This window comes from Onychostoma macrolepis, chromosome 03 (genome assembly GCF_012432095.1).
Source record: "Onychostoma macrolepis isolate SWU-2019 chromosome 03, ASM1243209v1, whole genome shotgun sequence".
Taxonomy (NCBI): Eukaryota; Metazoa; Chordata; class Actinopteri; order Cypriniformes; family Cyprinidae; genus Onychostoma; species Onychostoma macrolepis.
The window spans coordinates 35316589-35337128 of record NC_081157.1 but is presented as its reverse complement, the minus strand read 5'-3'; the positions used below and the strand labels follow the sequence as shown (position 1 = coordinate 35337128).

At 35.9% G+C, this 20540-nt stretch overlaps 1 protein-coding gene across 2 annotated transcripts in view; it reads right to left on the bottom strand.

Moving 5' to 3' along the window:
* rarab (retinoic acid receptor, alpha b) overlaps positions 1 to 20540 on the bottom strand; it is a 118500-nt gene that overhangs the window by 70059 nt on the left and 27901 nt on the right. For both annotated transcript variants that reach the window (XM_058769182.1, XM_058769181.1), the window contains exon 2: positions 15849 to 15906. The gene's annotated coding sequence lies outside the window, so the exon portion shown is untranslated. The remainder of the gene's footprint in view (positions 1 to 15848; positions 15907 to 20540) is intronic.

The window sequence follows — 20540 nt, the reverse complement described above, 5'->3', positions numbered from 1 at the left end:
TAAAAGCCAATTGGCTATATAACTAACTAACTAAATAAATATTTATTTATTTAATGCATTTATAAATAAATTCATAATTTTTTTTTTTTTGAAAGATACTTTTATTACAATACTTTTATTCAAACCTTACATTTAGTCATCTGAAAGAACATACAATTTAATAGTGGTTAAGGTCAGTGAGAATAAATGAATACTTTCATTAAATTAATAAAAAGGCACATTCGGACACGAGAAGCACACAACACAGTTACAATCAAAACACTGACGAATAAACACTGACGTATAATCGTTGGTGCTCATGATCACAGTGAATAAGGGGCATATACACATACAGTGAATAAGGGGCATATACACATATACGCAAACAATCTGACAATGAAAGTAAGTGTGGGTGAAAGCATACTAGTTCCCATGCAAGTCATACACGCAAGACTTGAGGGTGGTGCACAGCTCAGCAAAAACACTGACAAGCACACACTCAGAGTGAGAAACTCATGTTACATACCAAAACATCAAGTGCACTCTCTTTATGCTCCCATTCATTCTGTATATACATACTGCACAATAACAATCAAACATATTAAATATAATTTGGTGTATGTAATGTATTCTCTATGTTTATGCAGTTCAGTGACAAAACAATTATACATTTCATAAAATGCATGCTTACGAATAGTCATATGACTAAAAACTGACCTTGATCTTGACGTTTTTTTTGTGAAAAATGCCCTTTTGAAAGAGATATCTCCTCTGACTAGATGAGCAAGCTTCAAAAAGGTACTCAAACATGCACCATTACTAAACCACATGCTATCTCCATATTTAACATTCCTAATCCTTTTATTACTCACTTCCTTAACAATTTTTTTAACTTTTCATTTTATCTATATTTTTTCAATTTTTATTTTATTTTATTAACAGTTTTATAATATAAGCTTTATTAACCATTTAAAATCATATTTTATGCTTTCATGATCCACTAAACAAAAGGCTTATGTCAATCACCCATCTGCATAAAAGGAAACGTCATTAGAAATCTCTGCCGTCAGAAATTAATCATCTTTCTAAATTTGGACGTATGCAACACAAGCACAGATTTATGCACATCATTCATCATGCATGCTCTTCAGCAATGTGCTTTCACAGTGTCATCTTATACATGTTTTAGTGCTTGCTTTAACCAGCCCTTAAATGAATCAAATGCAGTATTGTGTGTGTGAACACATTTAGTACTTATATCTGTTGAAATCTACACATCTATTTGTGTACATGTGTGCATATTAAAGCATGCTGGTTGGTTGTCTCTTGGGCCATGGAAACTATTTTTGAATGACAACAGGGGACATAAATGGCATATCGTGAGGCAATTATGAGAATACAGAGACTGAGCGTGTGTGTGAGAGAACAGAAGATCCGGCAGACTGAGGGAAATGTGCAATAACAAAAGGTCAAGGTTCGTGGCCTAGGATTCAGGAACCTTGACCTTTGCTATTTCAGCATAACTGGGAGAGACATGTGGACCTACTTTAAGAGCTTACACACACACACACACACACTGTTTCCTTTTCACTTTCCATCGTTGCCTGTGGCATTGGTCCATGTCTCACATATTTTCACTAATGAATGACTTAAATGTCAGAGCCAGTAAAACCAACATTTTGTAGCAGTGCTACAGACTGCAACTGTCAACAATATTTATTGTACATTATCATCCCACACTATAACCCTAATCATCAGAATTACCCATAAAATATACACCCACTGTACCCTCTGTAAAGCAGAGCTAGAAAATGTTCCTTTTATTTTAAGTTGACCTAAAACATGTTCAATATTTTCTATTAAGGAGCTTAAACGAATAGTTCACCCAAAAAGGAAAATTTTGTCATCATTTACTTACCCTCATGTCGTTCCAAACCTGTATGAGGTGAACTATACCTATAATAAAGTACTTAGGAATGTACAATATCAGTGCATAAATTATTGTTCAAAAGTTTGGGGTCAGTGAGATATTTTAATCTTTTTGAAAGAAGTCTCTTTTATAAAAATAAAGTAAAAACAGTAACACTGGAATATTATTATAATTGAAAATCTATTTGATCAATATTGAAAACAGGTGTGTTGCTTAATATTTTTGTGGGAAATGTGATTTTTTTCATTTCATATCATATCATTTCAATTTAATTTTTAATTTCTTTTTTTTCCATGTATCGATATTGCCATTGCTTAATAATAATTATCAGCCAGAACTTTAATATCAGCATGCACCAAAATGATAAAAATGATGCATCAGTAAATGATGAAACCGGAACCGAAAATTCTGGATGCACCTGGCCCAAAACGGATACGTAAACCAAAACCGCTTTGTAATAATTATTTATTATTTTATTAAATAATATAAAGTTATTTTGTAAGACTTTTTAATTGAACTCAATTTTAATGACACTGAATTTAAAAACATAAGCAAATAAAATAACGACACTTTTATTGAAAGTAACATAATAAAATTTGAAAAAATTAATTAATATTAAATATCAATATATTAAATAGCTTGTGATATGCGCAGCATACATTTTCAGCCGTTTTTTCTTTTGGCCGAAATCTGAAAATGCCATTTTCAGCCGGTAATTTTCAGCGTCCCTGTTTAGCACTTATTTAGTTGAGCACGCCTTGGCACCATGTATTTAAACATTACATCGTTACAGTCATCACATATCTTTCTAGGCTTTCAAATTAATCACTGATAACAAAAAAATTTAATTAAATAAAAACTCGCACACATACAAAGTAACATACAATGTCTGGACCTACTGCTCTCCTGCTACAAACAAACCAAAACCACTGGGGAAGAAACCGCCCTTATAAAACACTCCCTAATCTGACCGACATCCACTCCGCACACACATACTGATGTGAAAACTCCCTCAATACACATATGCAACTGCACAGTCAGGCGCAAAACGTGTGTGTGAGGGGAGGAATATTAGAGCGAAAGTGGCACTCTTTCCATGAGAAAACTCCTCTGGGGACACTTAAGTGTGCTGCAAGAAACGTCAGGCCAAAAGCCCTTGGAAACAGCCCACACATTAAAGTAAGAGGATCTGGCAACCTTTCAAAAGAAAGAACAGGGTGTGTAAACATACTGCAAGGCAAGTAGAGGGGAAAAATAAAGGGAACTGGCAACCTTCCTGACAGATTTTAAGGAGTAAGTGGTTGGACTGAATCAGCCGATGGAAGTTTAGAATAAAAACTATTCCTAAAGGATCTGGTCGCTGTCTAGACCACAAACGGAGGGGGTTTTGAATGCCGTCCCCAAGGACTTCCTGGACTTGGACTGCTCGACTCATTGATTAGCATTTGTTCAAGGCCAGAGGTCAATACATTGTACTTGGCATGGCCATGTCTACAAGCACCACTCTCAGATAAAGTGCACACACACACACACACACACACACTAACTCACAAACCCTGAAAGACAGAGAAAGAGAGAGAGAACCGTAAAACACAATTTCCTCTCTGAAATAGAAGGTTGTTTTTTGCTTCAATGTCTTTTTGTTAAAGATGTCTGTGTTCATTAGCATTAGCCATTAGAGAGCCATGAGAGGGGATGGGGGGAGAAGGGGGGCCGACAGAGAACGAGAGAGATGATGAAAGTCCATAGCCCAGTAATGGGCTCTATTTCCCCTTCCTCTCGTCCATTAAGACAGCCAAATGAAATGAAGGGAAATGAATTGAGACTGCAGACATGTGGTAAAGGAGACAAGTGGGAGAGAGGGAGGGTTTGAGAGCGAGAGAGGAGAATAGTTTCAAAGGTCATTACTATAGGTATGAGATGAGCAGAGGTAATAAATCTACGCACTAAACGAGGACTATCACCTTTATGAGGGAGAGAGAGCTAAATGCATGTGTACGTCATGCATATAGAGTGCGCCAAGGGAGCGTTTCAATTAGACAGGAAGAAAGGCTTGATCTATAGATACACACATGATCGCTATTCACTCCACGCATTTGCAGCCTGCATGTGAGAAGCAGCACTGTCCTTACAAAAACATGTTACACCATGATTTTTGTACACTTCCATGATACCAACTAGGGATGTACCAATATTAATAATCTGGCTGGAACAGATGTATTGCGATAATTATTTTCATGTTAAAGCTGAAAACCGATAACTCATATATCTGATATTAAATTTGTTTATTATTTTGTCTAAATAAGTAAATGAATTAAAAAAAAAAATTATATGAATTGAGGAATCATCTCATTATATGCATTATGAAAAACAAAATTAAATTAAATAACAGAATTAAATAAAAAAAACATCCAATAACTGATAGAATAGGTAACAGTATTGGTAACAGTATTACATGACAGGATTTATGCAAATAGATAAGCCAATAATTATGCTCATGTTATAGCTGATAACCGAAAAAAAGCTGATTTTAAAATTCAATACTATTTTGTCTAAATAAAAATGAATAAATAAATAAAAAATATGTGAATTTAGCCATCACAATATTATAATATACAATATGTAAAACTAAATTAAGAAAAAAAAAAAAAGAAAAAAAAATTATATATATATAATTTTTTTTTTCTTAATTTAGTTTTACATATTGTATATTATTATATATATAACATTTTGCATTCCTAATGGTAATACTATAATATTCTTATAAGTACCTTATAAATACTGCAGTTTCATGGAAATTTTACATGGCATTTTTAAATCAACAAATGTTTCAGACAAAGGGTTCTAGAGACATAAGGATGATTGAATAAAAACCGCATGGGACAAAGCACGTCACTCAAGTGGAACTCAAGAATGAACTCTACTTTTATGAAATAAAGCATCTGCACACAAGCAGAAACACACACACCTGGTATTTGAGAAAAGGTTACTGGCGGGATGGTGTGTGTGTTTTATCTGCGGGTGGTCAGTAAGATTAATAGCATCCATCAAAGATAAGAATGTGTCCCAAATTCCAAAGCTCCTGTTGTTATGGTACATATTTACCAGAGGAATGAAGATCTACATATATATCCTATAATGAAGACGCAAACTTTAAACTGATACAACAAATACAAAATTTCAGTTTAATGTAAAAGGCAGGGGCGGATTTAGTGAATAGGTTGTTTGCAAACACGCGATTCTGATGACGCACGAAATGCAGCTGGAGGGCAGGAAGTGATTTTTCTCCGTAGGAATCAGTAGCAGAAACTCAAGATGCCTGTGTTTTGCGTTGTTTATGAATGCTCAAATCGGTCAAACCGAGAAAACACAAAAATGTGTTGTTCATAAGGGGGGAAAAGTCAAAAAATTAACTGAAAAACGCAGGAAAAAGTGGCTTGTAAACCTGCATAATGCTTGTGTGTGCAAATGGTTAATATAAGATATAATAATATATTAATAAAGACATATATAAATAGATACAAGGTAGGTGACAGTCCGAATTCACTCAATGCTAAACGCCACACGTAGACACAGTGTAAATAAGATATTATTTGCAGTTCAGAGAGCTTCATTGATTATAAAGGAACCGTGAGATTGCGATAAACAGCATTAGTGATTGCATGGAAGCGCTATTTGCTCGTTTTCTAGACTATAATCAAATCAGAATTTAAATAAAAGTTGTTTTCGTGCTGCTAACAGGGCCCATGGCCACAAACTCTGTACATGCAGCAAAGTTTTAGGAGTTGACGTCCCACATCCCTCATATAAATATGGGATTCACTTTCGAAATAGCTTGTTTGCAGTCAGGGTAAGTTGCTTAGCCTATATCCACCGCTTCATTGGCATGCAAGTATTTCAATTTAGTAAAAAAAAAAAAAAAAAAAAAATTTAAAATCGCTCCTCTTTATAACATAAGGGTCACATAACATTGTGTTTTTCTGTTTATACCTTTCTCTTGTTATAGCGCCTAAACCAGTACAGTACGGACGTTCCTCCATCTCATCCGTTCTCTTTTTTTCAGTCACTCCTGACACTTTGCTGCATACAGGGTTTGTGTACGTTGGTCCTGTTAGCAGCACGTAAAGCAAAACTTTTTATTCAAATTCTGAATTGTTTACAGCCTAGACAGCGAGTAAATAGCACTTCTATATAAATCACTAAAAAGCTGTCACTCACTTCAATTTATTGCAATCTCACAATGTTCCGTTATAATCAATGAAGCTCTCTAAACTGCAAATAATATCTTATTTACATCGTGTCTACGTGTGGCATTTAGCACTGAGTGAATTCTGACTGTCTCACGCTGAATGCTTGAGAGGTGGCAGCCCTGGATTATCTATTTATATCTGTATTAATATCTTAATATATTAATATTATAACTTATATTAACCATTTGCACACGAGCATTATCTGATCGGCTCCTGCCGACCACAGACGCAGGTTTACAAGCCACTTTTTCCTGCGTTTTTCAGTCAATTTCTTATGAATAACACATTTTCGTACACTATAAAATCTCCTTGGGTTTTCTCGGTTTGACCGATTTGAGCATTCATAAACAACTCAAAACACAAGCATCTTGAGTTTCTGCTACTGATTCCTACGGAGAAAAAAAAAAATCACTTCCTGCCCTCCAGCTGCATTTCGCGCCACAGCAATGACGTCATGTGCAAACAACCTGTTGGGGGCCCCAGGCAAAATATAGGAATAGGCCCTACCTAGATCAACCGTGAGGTTCCTTTTTTTGTTGCTTGTTGCTGCAGTGATGCCTCTTGTGTCCAATGTTTCTAAATTTTTCATGTACATGTTAGAATGACTTTTCTTTGTAGATCACAAAATAGCAATTGATTTACAGCTGAGATACAAGTTTTCACAAAAACAAAAAATTATAAAATGGGATCATTGAAAATGCAAATTCATTGCACTGCGGCACAAATTCATGGCACTGTGTGTTTGGTAGCACATGGCACTGAGGAAGGGTTAATACCCGAAAACGTTCTGCACCTTTGCACCTTTTTGTGACCTCTGAGCAATAAATGAAATAAGCCTTTTTGGCTAAATCTGGACGAGTGCAGATCTCTTTCATTTTTGTATTATAGTTATTTATGGTCCTTCTCATAAACGAGTAAGTGGAATTTAAAACAATAAACATACAATACAAACTGTTGCTCAATATTTACAGCTTCAGATGCATGATTTGTTTGCTGCAAGCAAAGAACATTCAACACACAAGAAGCACATTCAACTCCGACACGCAGATGGTTGTAGTGGTAATAAACACCATAAACGGCAACCGTTCACGTGTCCGCGTTTAATGCGCATCTGGTATGAAAAGCATTTTAGGGGGCCCTTGACTTTTGGGGGCCCAAAGCAGTCGCCTACCTTTGCCTAATGGGTAAGTCCACCTCTGGTAAAAGGTGATTGCATGTTTCAGAAGAGAGTATATAGGTCCATTATATAAGACAGAGAGAAGCGATGGATTAGACAGGACAAAAACATACAAAGGATAAAAGAAAAGAAAATACACTCATTTCCACTTTTTTTTTTGTTGTTTTTTTTGGTATCGTCATTGGAACATATATTGTAGTGTCAGATAGAGCCTAATTATAAATGTTTGTGTATATTAAAGGAAGTGAGAGAGAAAGAGGCTATACCTGCTTAATTTAAATGGGTGAATGTGACGATATATAGGCCACTGAGTATATAAACTGAGTATGTGCTCCTATGGTAATCAAAACTTTTGTCTTTACACATTGTTTCTGTCTCTTAGGCCAATTTTTCTGTGATCTCCCACCTAGACTGTTTCCTAGAAACCCAAGGCTGTCCTCTTGTTACTAGGTGATCTTTTTTAAAGGTCTTTCCATTTGTGTCCATCAAGAACACTGTGTTGACATCTCTTTTTTGCTTTTTCTTTTCTTACAAAGTCAGCCATGGCACACATAATCCTATTACTGAGGGGCTTGAAAATCAGGCCACCAGGACACAGAAAATGAGAGAGAAAGAGAAAAACTGCCTACAAGAAGGCATGCTGAGCTCTTATTGCACACAGAATGAGGCAGAAACCAAATTCTTGACCTCATGCCCTAACTACACAAATTATCACCTTCCTCATTTTGCAAACCGGCAGAAAAAATTTCAACCTAAAATGAATCTAATCCATAGAAGTGCCTCCATCTATCTAGATAAATCCCCAGGAAGTGCAAACCATGCTGCATGAAATGAGCCAGTGGAACAAACAAGAGCAAGCTGAACATGACCTGCAGGCCTTGCACAGAGATGAAAAATGGGTGCACATTGAGAAAAAGGAATTTATTTACAAATAAACATTCTGAAATTCAAAATATCTTATAGTTCACACAAAAAAATGTACATTTGGTCATCATTTACTCACCCTCATGTCATTCGAAAGCCCTATGTTTCTTCCAGAAACAGAGAATGTTGAATATCAGAATGTTGAGACTGGTGATAAAATGGTAACAAAAGCATTTCTGAAGTCATACGAAGGTTCTGATTGAGGAAGACACTGAAATTTATGTTGTTATTTATTGAAAAGATTATCATTGATTTGAAATATTCACATGTGTCCGCTAATATTCAAATGTTAGGGACCGTTAAGATTTGACAAAACTCTCTTATGATATTTAAATGCTTAAAAATACAGTAAAACTGTAATTTTGTAAATTTTAAATAACAGCTCTGTATTTTAATAAACTGTAATTTATTCCTTTGATGACAAAGGTGAATTTTCCATTATTTCAGGCTTCAGTGTCGCATTCTATAATGCCCATGTGCTCAAGAAATATTTATTATTATTATCAATGCTGAAAACATTTGTGCTGCTTTTTGTGGATCTTGTGATATTTTTTCAGGATTCTTTGATGAACAAAGTTTAATAGAATATAATTTTTTCAAACAGAAATACTCTGCAACATTTTAATTAAAAAAAAATATATATTATTTTTTTAAATATTAAATTTTGACTAAATAATGTCTTTTTCAATAAAAGTTCAGTCTTTTCCTCACAAAAAGCTGTGAAATGAAGACTTGGAACAGCAAACAAATCTGTATTGTTTTTTTGTTTTTTTGTAATTTTGGAGCTTGACAGCCCTTGGTCACCATTCACTGTCAATATATGAAAAAGAGAGTCATGAACATCTCCTTTAGTAATCTATGTGGAAACAAATTCACACAAGTTCAGAACAATATGATGGTGAGTAAATGAGGGCGGAATTTTCAATTTTAGCTAAACAAGCCCTTTAATATTCCTATAATTTGTGTGCAATGATTAATAATTCCTTGGCAAAGTAAACACTGTTTATCATGGCAAAAAAAAACACTCTTTTTGCACACAGAATCATAAACAGCAGCAAGATAGAGAAAACAAAAGAAAAGATGGTCTCAGAACCTCAGTGAGAGAAAAGCCACCATGAAAAGATAAGAGGACTGGCTGAGAAAAATGAGGACAGTGGTCTGCGAATGAAAGAGGGATAGAAAAGAAAGAGAAAAAGCGAGAGCAATACATGACACAGAGGTCTACTCACACTGTAAGGAATAAGGGTGTCTTCTGTAGGAGGGTGATGGGCACATGCAAATGGCTTTTACCCCACCGAACGATATTGGATTCTGGGAAACCCATCTGTTACGTGGCGCCCACACCAGAGAATAATACGAGGAAGACGGCGCTGGAGGAGGGTGGAAGGGGCCGGGGCAGAGGGGGGGAGGGCAGATGATAGATAGCAGTCTGAGTTTTAATCAGCACTGCGCCTCTAGCGCTTTCTGCCCGCCGCACCGAGGCTTATCCGTCAAGCGGCTCACATGACCCTAACTGAGGAGAGAGGAACTCTTTCCCCTTGTGCATACCTTACCTCCCTCCTCCCTTCAGCAGAGAGAGAGAGACGGAGGAATATCTTCTCACACCATCTCACCGAAACCGCACTAAAGGGCACCGACATGCAGAGTTTCAGCATGGAGGGTCGAACTGTTTCACCTTATCTCAAAATTACACAGGAAACAGATCGTACGGCGAGCACTGAAGTGCCTGAGTGAACATTCTTCTTTTTATCAATCTGTTTTTGAGACGAGACTGGGGAAAATGATCTTAAAGTGAGGATGGACTCAATAAAATCATCCTGATTAGCATTGAAAAGCTAATTAAAAACAAGTGAAAAGCAGAGCCGTACGCCTCCGTTGGCACATGAAACAGAATCATCTATCACAGCGGCGGGCCCGATAGCAATGAAAGCCATATCTCTGGGTTAGGTAGATGAAACGGTGGGCTGAGTCTGGCGTAACAAAGGCATATCATTTCACATGACTGATACAGCTATAAGGCTTTAATATGGTTTGGAACACTTCTCCCCCTAATGATGCTATTACCGGCAATAACCAAACCCCCTCAGATGGATTTGGCGCAAACAGCATGCCGCCCCATAAACCAAGTCTACAACTCTTAACCCTTTCACGCCTTAGAAGATATCTGGATGAGAAAAATGGATGTACTGAGAAAATTTGAGAGAAAAAACAAAACAAAACACAATATTCCATGTGCCCTAAAGACTTCAGAATCCAAAAGTAGCCTGCTTTCAAACACTAAATATTGATATAGATTAGCTTTGATTTGCCAGTTGGTCTGTTACTTTTCTTTGCAAAATAATGCAAACAAAAAAAAAAAAACTACAAACAGCCAACAATAGATACATTTTCCTTCATTTTATATTGATTTGATGCACTCATGTCAAACAAAAGCAAAAATGGGTTGAGATATCACTCTTCAAAACTTAAAAAATAATATTATGACAATAAGAGGATATTAACTCATTCTTTAAAAATTATAATACTATTATGATAACAAGAGGATATTAAATGATTTATATAAAATAGAGTTGCCATTTTCTGCAGGTCACTCACAAAAACAGATTGTTTTAATAAACCTGCCAATAGGTGATGAAAACTTACATAATACATGTGTGTGTGTGTGTGTGTACTGTCTATATTTATTATTATGTATATTTATTATTTAAATATTGTCCTCATTTGTAATTCGCTTTGGATAAAAGCATCTGCTAAATGACTACATGTAAATGGATATAAATACACATGCATGCATGTATATATTTAAGAAAAATATGTTGTTTATATATTAAATATATTTAGATATAATATAAATTATATGAATATAAATATATACATGTGAATACATGTAAAGATTTTCCAAATATACACCATATGTGTGTGTATATATATATATATATAATAAAAATACACAGTACACACATATATTATGTACACAAAAACGTTTATTTTTTATGTGATTAACTGCAATTTACGACGGCGTTTTAGCCACGTTAAAAAAAATTTTTTTTAAATTTAAATTACAAGATTAAAGTCGCAATATTTCGAGAATAAAGTCGAAATATTATGACCCCAATATTATGATATTATGTTTCGAGAATAAAGATTATAGTTATAATATTTTGAGATAGGCTATTCTAGCCTTTTGCGCACGCAAATGACCCGGATTGGAAGCACCGGGAGATATTCCAAATCTCAGTTTTCAAAATCTTTCAGTTTTATAGCGAAATACAAACAATATGTAGGCTATATTGCAATAATGTGTTTGTCAAGCGGCATGTGAGTCAATCATCTTTCCGATTACAATAACGAAGGACGAGACATTATTTTCATTATAAATTAGGCTAAACTGTTTTTTTTTTCATGCCTTATGATGTTCCTTCACTTTATATCTTGCTATAAACTTGAAATAAAGAGCAAAAACACATTTATAATTTGTATTTCGTCATAAAACTGACAGAATTTGAAAGCTGAGCTGTGTGTAAAAGCAACAAAGCACAAAATTGTGATTACTGGTTGGCTGGCACGCTACAAATAATGAATGGAAGACCTTAAATATTATGTCCTCATTTACAGTATGCCATGAATAAAACAGTTTGTGAATAGTCACTTAATGTTTACAGCAGAAAAGACAACAATATAACGTACGTTTACAAATTTGAGCCCACTTCATCCTTTAGAATGTTTTATTGCGGTTTAATTAAACAAGCTATGTGAGGAATGAAGGTTTGGACACCACAGACGTTTTTGCGGAGCAGGTGGTGGAATTTTCACAATAATTTAATGAATTTATTCACATAAATGCAGCGATCTGTCACGCCACATTAAAGAGCTTGAAAATCACATTATTGTAAGACACAAAATTTGTGTTTCGCAATAAAACTGATTTTGAAAGCTGAGACTTTGTTTTATATTAAAAGCACAAAGCTTAAGCTATTGCTATTGGGTGCCTGGCGCACTACAAATAACGAATGCAATGGAAGACATGAAATATTATTTCCAAGCATACTGTCCCCATGAGTATGACACATGGTATGATTTCTGCTAATAATCCAACATACTGTATATTTGTAGTGTATTAAAAAAGGGTTAAATAAGAGAGCTACAGCGCCCCCCAAAAGAATGTCGACTGAGTGTGTGAGCTGATGTTAAGATAAACAGTTATTATTCGACTTTATTCTCGAAACATTTCGACTTTATTCTCGTAGTATTTCGACTTTATTCTCGTAGTATTTCGACTTTATTCTCGTAGTATTTCGACTTTATTCTCGTAGTATTTCGACTTTATTCTCGTAATCTTCGATTTTTTTACATTTTTTAATGTGGCACTAAAACGCCGTCGTAGCAATTAATCATTTGACAGCATATTTATATTTTTTTTTATCCAACCAGCAATTTTCACCTGGCATTGGTATTTGTAAATAATAATAATAATAATAAAAAAAGCATAATTATATTATTAAGAAAGTAACATTATTAACTAATCTTATTTTATGTATATACATAAATATGAAATGTGTCCTATATGTGAATGTCCTATTGTTGGCATAGGATGAGACAACTGCTCATGTTCTGAAGGTCATTTCAAATTTGTGATCACATGAATCACACTAGCATTTGAGAAAACACAGAAGTAGCTTTATTTAGTAAACAAAAATAAGACAAAAACTGTAAATATATACAAAATATTACTAAATACATTGTTAAACACTGTCCATAGCTTGCCTGCTTATCATACTGAAGGCCGGTATAACTCAGTATCATCAAGGCTTGATCAAGTATTACGACTCCAATGAATGTCGACCGCAGTCACAACACAATAAAACACCATTTCATGTCTTGTTAACCATAAATTCAGATCCCAAACTGTATAAATTCAACAATCCCTACAAAATCGCCGAACATGCATCAAAGAGCAAGCTTCCTAAATTTATGTCAGCCAGCTGTTACGTGCCAAAACAAGCCTCCATCACACAATCCTTCATTACGACAGCCCGTAGCATCATCGTATTATCCCCGATGAAATCCCTGGTGTCTGATAGAAAACGACCGCTTGTGTCAGATACTGAAAATGGCAGAAAGCTGCAGCCTGCTTTTTGATTCTGGGCTCAAAGTAGAACAAGTGTGCCTGCCAGCGCTGTCATTACCCTTGGCTTCAATTAACATCAAATGAACATCACAACTAAAATAGGCTGGTTTAAAGAAGCCAGCAGCAACCGAGCAGAGCGGGTGCACATTAAAGCGTTTACTATATATGCAAACAAGCTATAGGGAGAGAGAGCCACTTGTTTGCCAGATCGTATGCATGAAAGGACACACACTGACAAGACTGAGCGATGTTTTCACAACCAAATGAGGAGGGAAGTCTCGCTATTTCGAGTGGGCCGGATGAGACAGACAGCGTGCCGCATTGCACGGACGGCGTGCAGTTCTCCTGGCATCGCTTAGAAGTTTCTCTCATAACAGCACTCGTTGATTTTGAGCAACGACAACAATTACATCCTTATGCTGCTGCGCGCAGTTTTTGAGTCTGACCCACAAATCCCTCTAACTCGAGCAGCCAAAACCAATCTCCTCTCGACGGTTTTTCATATTACTCCTCTCAGCGTGCATGAGATGTCTTTTTCAAGCGCAGCTACTTCAAAGCGAGGACGAGAGTCCCAGTGGGAACGAGGAGGAAGTAGAGAAGATAACATTGAAGTGTTTGGGGTGATGCACGCTCGCCAAGTTCCCTCTGCACATCCGCAGGGGAACCGCTCTGAGAGGAGAAACCACATGTTTTCCTTTCTTATAAAGGATGTAAACTACATGCTAATGAGCGAAAGAGACAATAAATAATTTGCGATGTTTTTTAGGAGCTGACAAGGCATTGTGGGGTCATTACGCTCCTTTTGATGTGAATCTGCTTTGCGTTTTGTTATCGAAAGCTAATTAAATGGCTTGTGAATTGCACCGGAGATGTATTGAGAGAACTAGGAGTATCTAAAAATATGATGCATTCCTAAATCCTTCTTGGAAACGTAAGTATGGTAAAGTGCAATTAAAAAGTTAAAGTAATAGTCAGTTCAAACCTCTGAGACTTTCTTTCTTCTGCAGAACACGAGAACAGTTTTTATCCATACATTGAAAATCAATGGGGACCAAAACAACACTGGACACCACTGACAGTCATTGTATGGGGAAAATAAAAAAATAAAAAAATACGGGAGTAATATTTTTTTTTTATATATTTTCTTTTGTGTTTAACTCAAGAAAGAAAGTATTTAATCAACATTGTGAGGCTACAAACAGCCTGCTGCTGTTTCCTTACAGTTTAACCACAGGGTTTCTACAGGTTTTTTAAAGATTTTTAAGGCATTTTATGACATTTGTATTGTCAGTCTTGTACATATCATTTTATATCTATCTTTATGTCTGTAAAGAAAATGTAAGGAATAAATTGAATGGAATATATTATGTAAAAAATCTCTGCTCCCAACCAATATAATACGGAAATAACCTTTACTGTACTTTCTTTTCACGCTGCAGAAAGTTCTTTCTCAGTATTTTTATCTTGTTTTCCAGTGAAGAAGATTAAAATTATTCAAAAATCAAGATACATTTACCTGAGAAGCAAAATGGCATAAAACAAGAAGTCTTGTTTTATGAGAAGTTGATCAAAATCAAGTAAATTTATCATTAAAACATGAACAAATATCTGCCCATGGGCTCAGAATAATCAACTGCATTCAAAGGAAAAACACATTTTCATACCCCACTGACAGAAACTGAACAAAATTAAGAATTTATGCATTTAAAAAAAAAATCATCTAGAAAACATTTCAGTAAATGTAACTTGACGTAAGGATGTTTAGATATTTGTATTGGAGAACAAAACAAAAATACTGACTATATATATTATTATTTGTAGTGCATGCAGCATTTAATGCCATGACTTTACGAATTTCCGACTTTCGGCTCTGATTTCAAACCTTTTTAGGCCTGTGGAAGAGTGATTAAGACTTGACTTGCAGAAACCCTAAGCCAATCATTTCCAAAGTGAAAAAAAATGGACAAAAGCTTCTTGGCATCTTGTATAAACAAAGCACACAATGACTTTGCATTTTCATAACTGTTCAATAATTGTATTGCATTCAAACACAACTGTGGGCACTTTAAATATTGGTCTTTTAACTTTGGCAGGGACATGTCTCAACCATCCATATCAAAATCTCCGTCCAAAGTCATCTTAGTTCAGTTTTAGGAAGACTTGTATCCATTTTAGCGTTCTGCATCTGTGCTAACAGAGCTGTGCTGTGTGACTAAGAATGACATGATTTATTGTGATGGATTTTGGAGGAGGGAAACAGGCTCCACATGAAGCTCATATCCTGGTTGGCGTTCGAAACGCACTTTAAGATGTTACAATCTGATTAGAAGCTACATGGAAATAAAATATGACATGCATCCATTTTCTGTGCTCTTTTTTGACGCCTACCTCATTTATTCTGCTGTTGAATCTTTTAAGAAGAGGCCAAATAAAACAGCCTTAATGACTGAGTAGAGTTACCTGCTGCTGGATTTCTCCGTCTTAAATCTCTTCAGATAGCCACACCAGAGAGAAACACCTGAAAGAGAAAAAGAGAACAGGATTTAGAGGTTTAGGGTGCTGAGTACAGAAACGAGAGGATATTCTCTCTGCTCCAGTCATCTACACTAATTGAAACTGACATTGATATTTCATTTTTTATTCTTTCAGGAAGAGACTTTGACTGAAAAGGGAAGTAGCATAGGACACATATGACTGACAAGCATAATGCTACTACCATATAAAAATCAAACCTATCAAATCAATTCAGTGTCGGTCATGATATTAAAACTGCTATATGTTGTGATCTTTTACTTAAATGTTTTGCACAATTATATTCTTAGTTTGTTCATAATTTGCATTTTGGTGGTGGTAATGACTACATTTTGTTTATTGAACTGTAGTAAATCTACTTTTTGTGAAAAATAACTAAGAAAAAAAATAGAAATTATTGGCATGAGAATATCGTAAGGTAAAAATAAATCAAATTAAAGGCTAAAAATAACATCACCGACCCTTTTCCCACCGCCCTCAGTGTTAATCTACGGCACACTTGTACAACATATACTAAATATTTCATTCATGGACTTCAAAGGTTCCTGCTCCTGTCAAAGAATATTCCAGTGAAGAATCTCTTGTCATCTTGTGACGGGCTTTGTGATTTATAAAGGAGGTGACAACAAAGAGTCACGTGTTTCTCACAGTTTGAAGGTCTTGATTCATGGATTACTGAAGCTTATTTTAGAGGTCAAACTCATCAGGGGGATTGCAGCTACACATCTGATATAGATATATATATATATATATATATATATATATATATATGAGGAGAGATGGAAGAGCGTGATTTTTCTTACTCTGACATTTCCGGTCTCATTATGTGCTCCTGCTTATTGTGTTTGAACGCTTAGTAAGAAAAATGTGACAGTGAAGGAAAGGTAGTGCATGTGCGTGTGTGTCAGAGAAACTGTCTTCACCCACCCTGACAACACCACAAAGTGTACTTTGAGAGCAAGTGAGTGATTGCTTTTGTGCGTGTCTGTTAGCTGAGGTAATGTCTTTTAGACTCCATCTTTTCTACAGTTAATGTTTTGAAAAACTTACATTCTTACTCCAGCAAACTTTGAGTAAAAATACAGACACACACTTCCTTTTGTACTTTTGTGTTGCTGCATTTTGTCATTTGACAACCTGGACCTTGTTTGTAGTATTTGGTTTGGCATTACAATCGCCATGCTCTACTGTTTGAGCTACAGAAACAGCAGAAACCATCTAGCCATCTAGCGTCTGCTAAATCTGACCTCATCAATCCAGAAGAATCTGATTGGTTCAAAGTTACCTGTCCACTCCCTCTCAACTGAAACTCTGAAACAAGGTGCCGTTGATGCGCCTTCAAGAGCTGTTTGCTCAGGGACACTGAAATGTCGTTTCACGCAGCGCTAAGGCCACATGTGCCATCTACCCAGTCTGACAAACATGACCAAGCTTTGTCAGCAGGTCACCTGTTCTGTCCGAGTGCTCTGCTATCAACAGCGGTCCCATCACCCGTCCCGACCTTCAGATGGTGAGAGTGCATGACATTTTAAAAGGGTGACAGCAATAGCGCAGCGAAACACAATGTTCCCAACCCACCAGATTCCTTCTATTTCTGTTATATAAAAAGCCAAGCTTCTCCTGTAGATGGGAGCTCTTCCAGGCTTTTGACATCTCTATCAAGCACAAGCCGGAAAGAGGCTTTAACAACACTCATTGCTATACTGCAATATTTTGGTTAAAATTTGCATAAATTACAGGATACAGACTACAACAAAAATGAATTGACATAAGTGAAAGTCTGTGAAATCCAGGCTAAAGTCTCAAAACCTAATTATGAGACAACAAGCATCAAATTAAATCAAAGCATCAAAGTTTGATTTCAACCATTACTTTCACTATGATTTCAACTTTTGACATGGCCTGACTCAGTCAATATTAAAGATATCAATGTTGCATTTTCACAGAATGTTCTTTACCTTATGAAGGACGATTTTATGAAGAAAACAGTAAATCACGAAAAAATGACTTCAGCTGAATTTTCACAGCCATGGACAATTGGAATAATACAGTTGGGTATAAAGGACTATATAGATTAAAAAAAAAAAAAAACATTAAATTGAATTTTTATTAGTGTTCTCAGACTTATATTAAGGTAACAAGTATTGGAGTGAAAAGTACTTTTCATTTTACATTAAATAATGTCATTAAAAAAAAACAATCCTAAATTACTGTATAGGCTTTGTTTTTCTTATAATTAAAATATAATTCCTCACTTTTTCCTATTGCTTTTGAGGTCATTATGAGTTTCATTACCATATAGATGTCATACTTGGTTGATTGGGTTTATTTTTTACCCATAGGTAATCTGCTTTCTAGTCAGTGTTGTCGTTTAATCGCATCTGTCGTGTTTTTTTGGATTACATGATGACAGTGTTGAACAGAAATTGCTTTCCAAGAATTAACTGCTATGCAGCTACGCAGTTTAAAATGACACCTGTCATTACATAAACGGTTACACAAGACTGCAGAGCACAACAGATGCATGGGAGGCATTGGAGTCATGAGACCAGTTTCCCTGACTGACCAGAGCCTTTTCAAAAGCACTGGCACAATTTCTGATAAAACTGAGAAAGAAAATGCATTTTTTACAGCTAATATGCCAAAGGTTGCCAGACACTTTGGAATTTATTAGCTGTCTGTTGAGAGAGAGAGAGAGAGCAGGGTAAAGAACAAAAGAGATCAGAGGAGACAACAGAGATGTGTGGGCTTCAATCTGAAAGGGTGAAAAGGGGGCATCACCTATTTGTTTTTTTGGAAGAGTAGATTGAGCTTGACAAGAGCAGTTGGAGAGACAGAAAAAAATATTCTAGAAGACAAATTGTCATAGCGGGGTGACTAGTGACATCCTCCAGTCACTTCCTAATGGACGATGACCCTGTAAAGGCTAAAGGTCACCCTTATCCCCCCTCAACCTGGTCTATCTAAATAGGACCACCCTCTAGTGACACAAGATGAAGCACCTCTACCCGCTGAACTCTGCAAAACAATCTTCTATAGTGGGGGTCCGAATGAGATCCATTGGGAGGCCTTGAGGGAAAAAAAAGAAAAAAAAAGAAAAGTGTATTTCTGTATGCATAAGAAAAGAAAGAACAGAGGGAGGTGGAGGAAGAGTGACAGAGACGGACACAGAAATAAAGAGAAAAACAGATATGTACAAGACTGGCAATACAAAAGTCACTTGAGCAAGTGTGTATATCTTTCAACAGGGTGACTTTCGGGTTGTGTATATTCTTTATGTCAACACCTGTCCAAAATAGCAATCTAAAAATCCTGAGCAGATGGGCTCCTTCTCTAAACGGCACCAATCTATATAGCATAATGGAAAAACAGCCACCAAACTCAAATGTCAAGAGATATCTTTCATCTAGACAATTCACCCACATTAAAATGTGTCGAAATTTTAGTGGCGATGAATGGAACTAAAAAGAAAAAGTTTCCAAACAGATTTCCAAACACTCCAGATTTCCCAGTCATACTGGTTACATCTTTTATAATATATATTTGAATAGTGAAAGACAAAAATTTCTAATACTGTCAATGTTATGTTTAAATAATATATTCCACATCAGGCACACAGTTTTCATGAATAGTGATTAGCTTACAACATGCAACAAAAATATCCAGCTAATACACAGGCACATTCAAAACAGTAAACAAGTAAACAAACAGTTAATGACTCTAGGAAAAAGCTGATTGCTGTAAGGCAGAGTTGATATATTGAATGTTACAATTTTGCATTTAAGCATGATCACTTTCACATTTAACCTCAGCAGCCAACGCAGCGCAGTGTATGGAAATTGTGAGAAAATTATGCACAAAATTAAATCTTGAGAAAGTGTCACACAACAGAAAAAAGCTATATTTATCCAATCCACCTTTACGCTAAAAGTTTTTAAAGTTTCTTGATTTCATTACTAAAACATTGAGTTTTAAAATAACACACTAAAATGTTGTTTGTTTGCTATGAAAGAATATGATTCTGTCAACTCGTGTAGCACTAAAATCTTAACAGAAATATGCATGTAGTCGGTGAGCACTGAGTCCATTTATGCATGTGCAAAAGAGTTTCTTCTTTATAAAGTCTCTTTTTCTGCCTGGCAACAATCAGGCAGCCTCGCCCTAAACTCATGCTATTGGTTCAGTTTCAAACTGACAAGTTGAGCAGCTCAATCAAACAGCAACGTTCTTAAGTTGTTTTTGCACAAACTGGGACAAAACAAAAGTATTTTACCATTGAAAAGAACTAATATAGGCCTAACTGAAACTGCAAAATTAATGATTGTTTACAAACAGGTTTCCTGAACAATCCCATCGTCTGTCATTGGTCATGCAAACAGATAGCGAAAAGACACGAAAGACAATGCAGACACACCAAAAAATATTCCATTTCCACACCAGCCAACAGACAAGTCTAAAGACAGGGAGCACCGCCTGTGTCATCTGTGTGTAAAGGCCAAGCCACACCTCCCGTGGCAGCCAGAACTGTAGCCTAAAATAAGCCGTGAGTAACAGCAGTCCGGCCAACAGGGATGAAGCGGGTGACTAAACGCGACATGGCTCTGGCTTTAGCTGAGATGA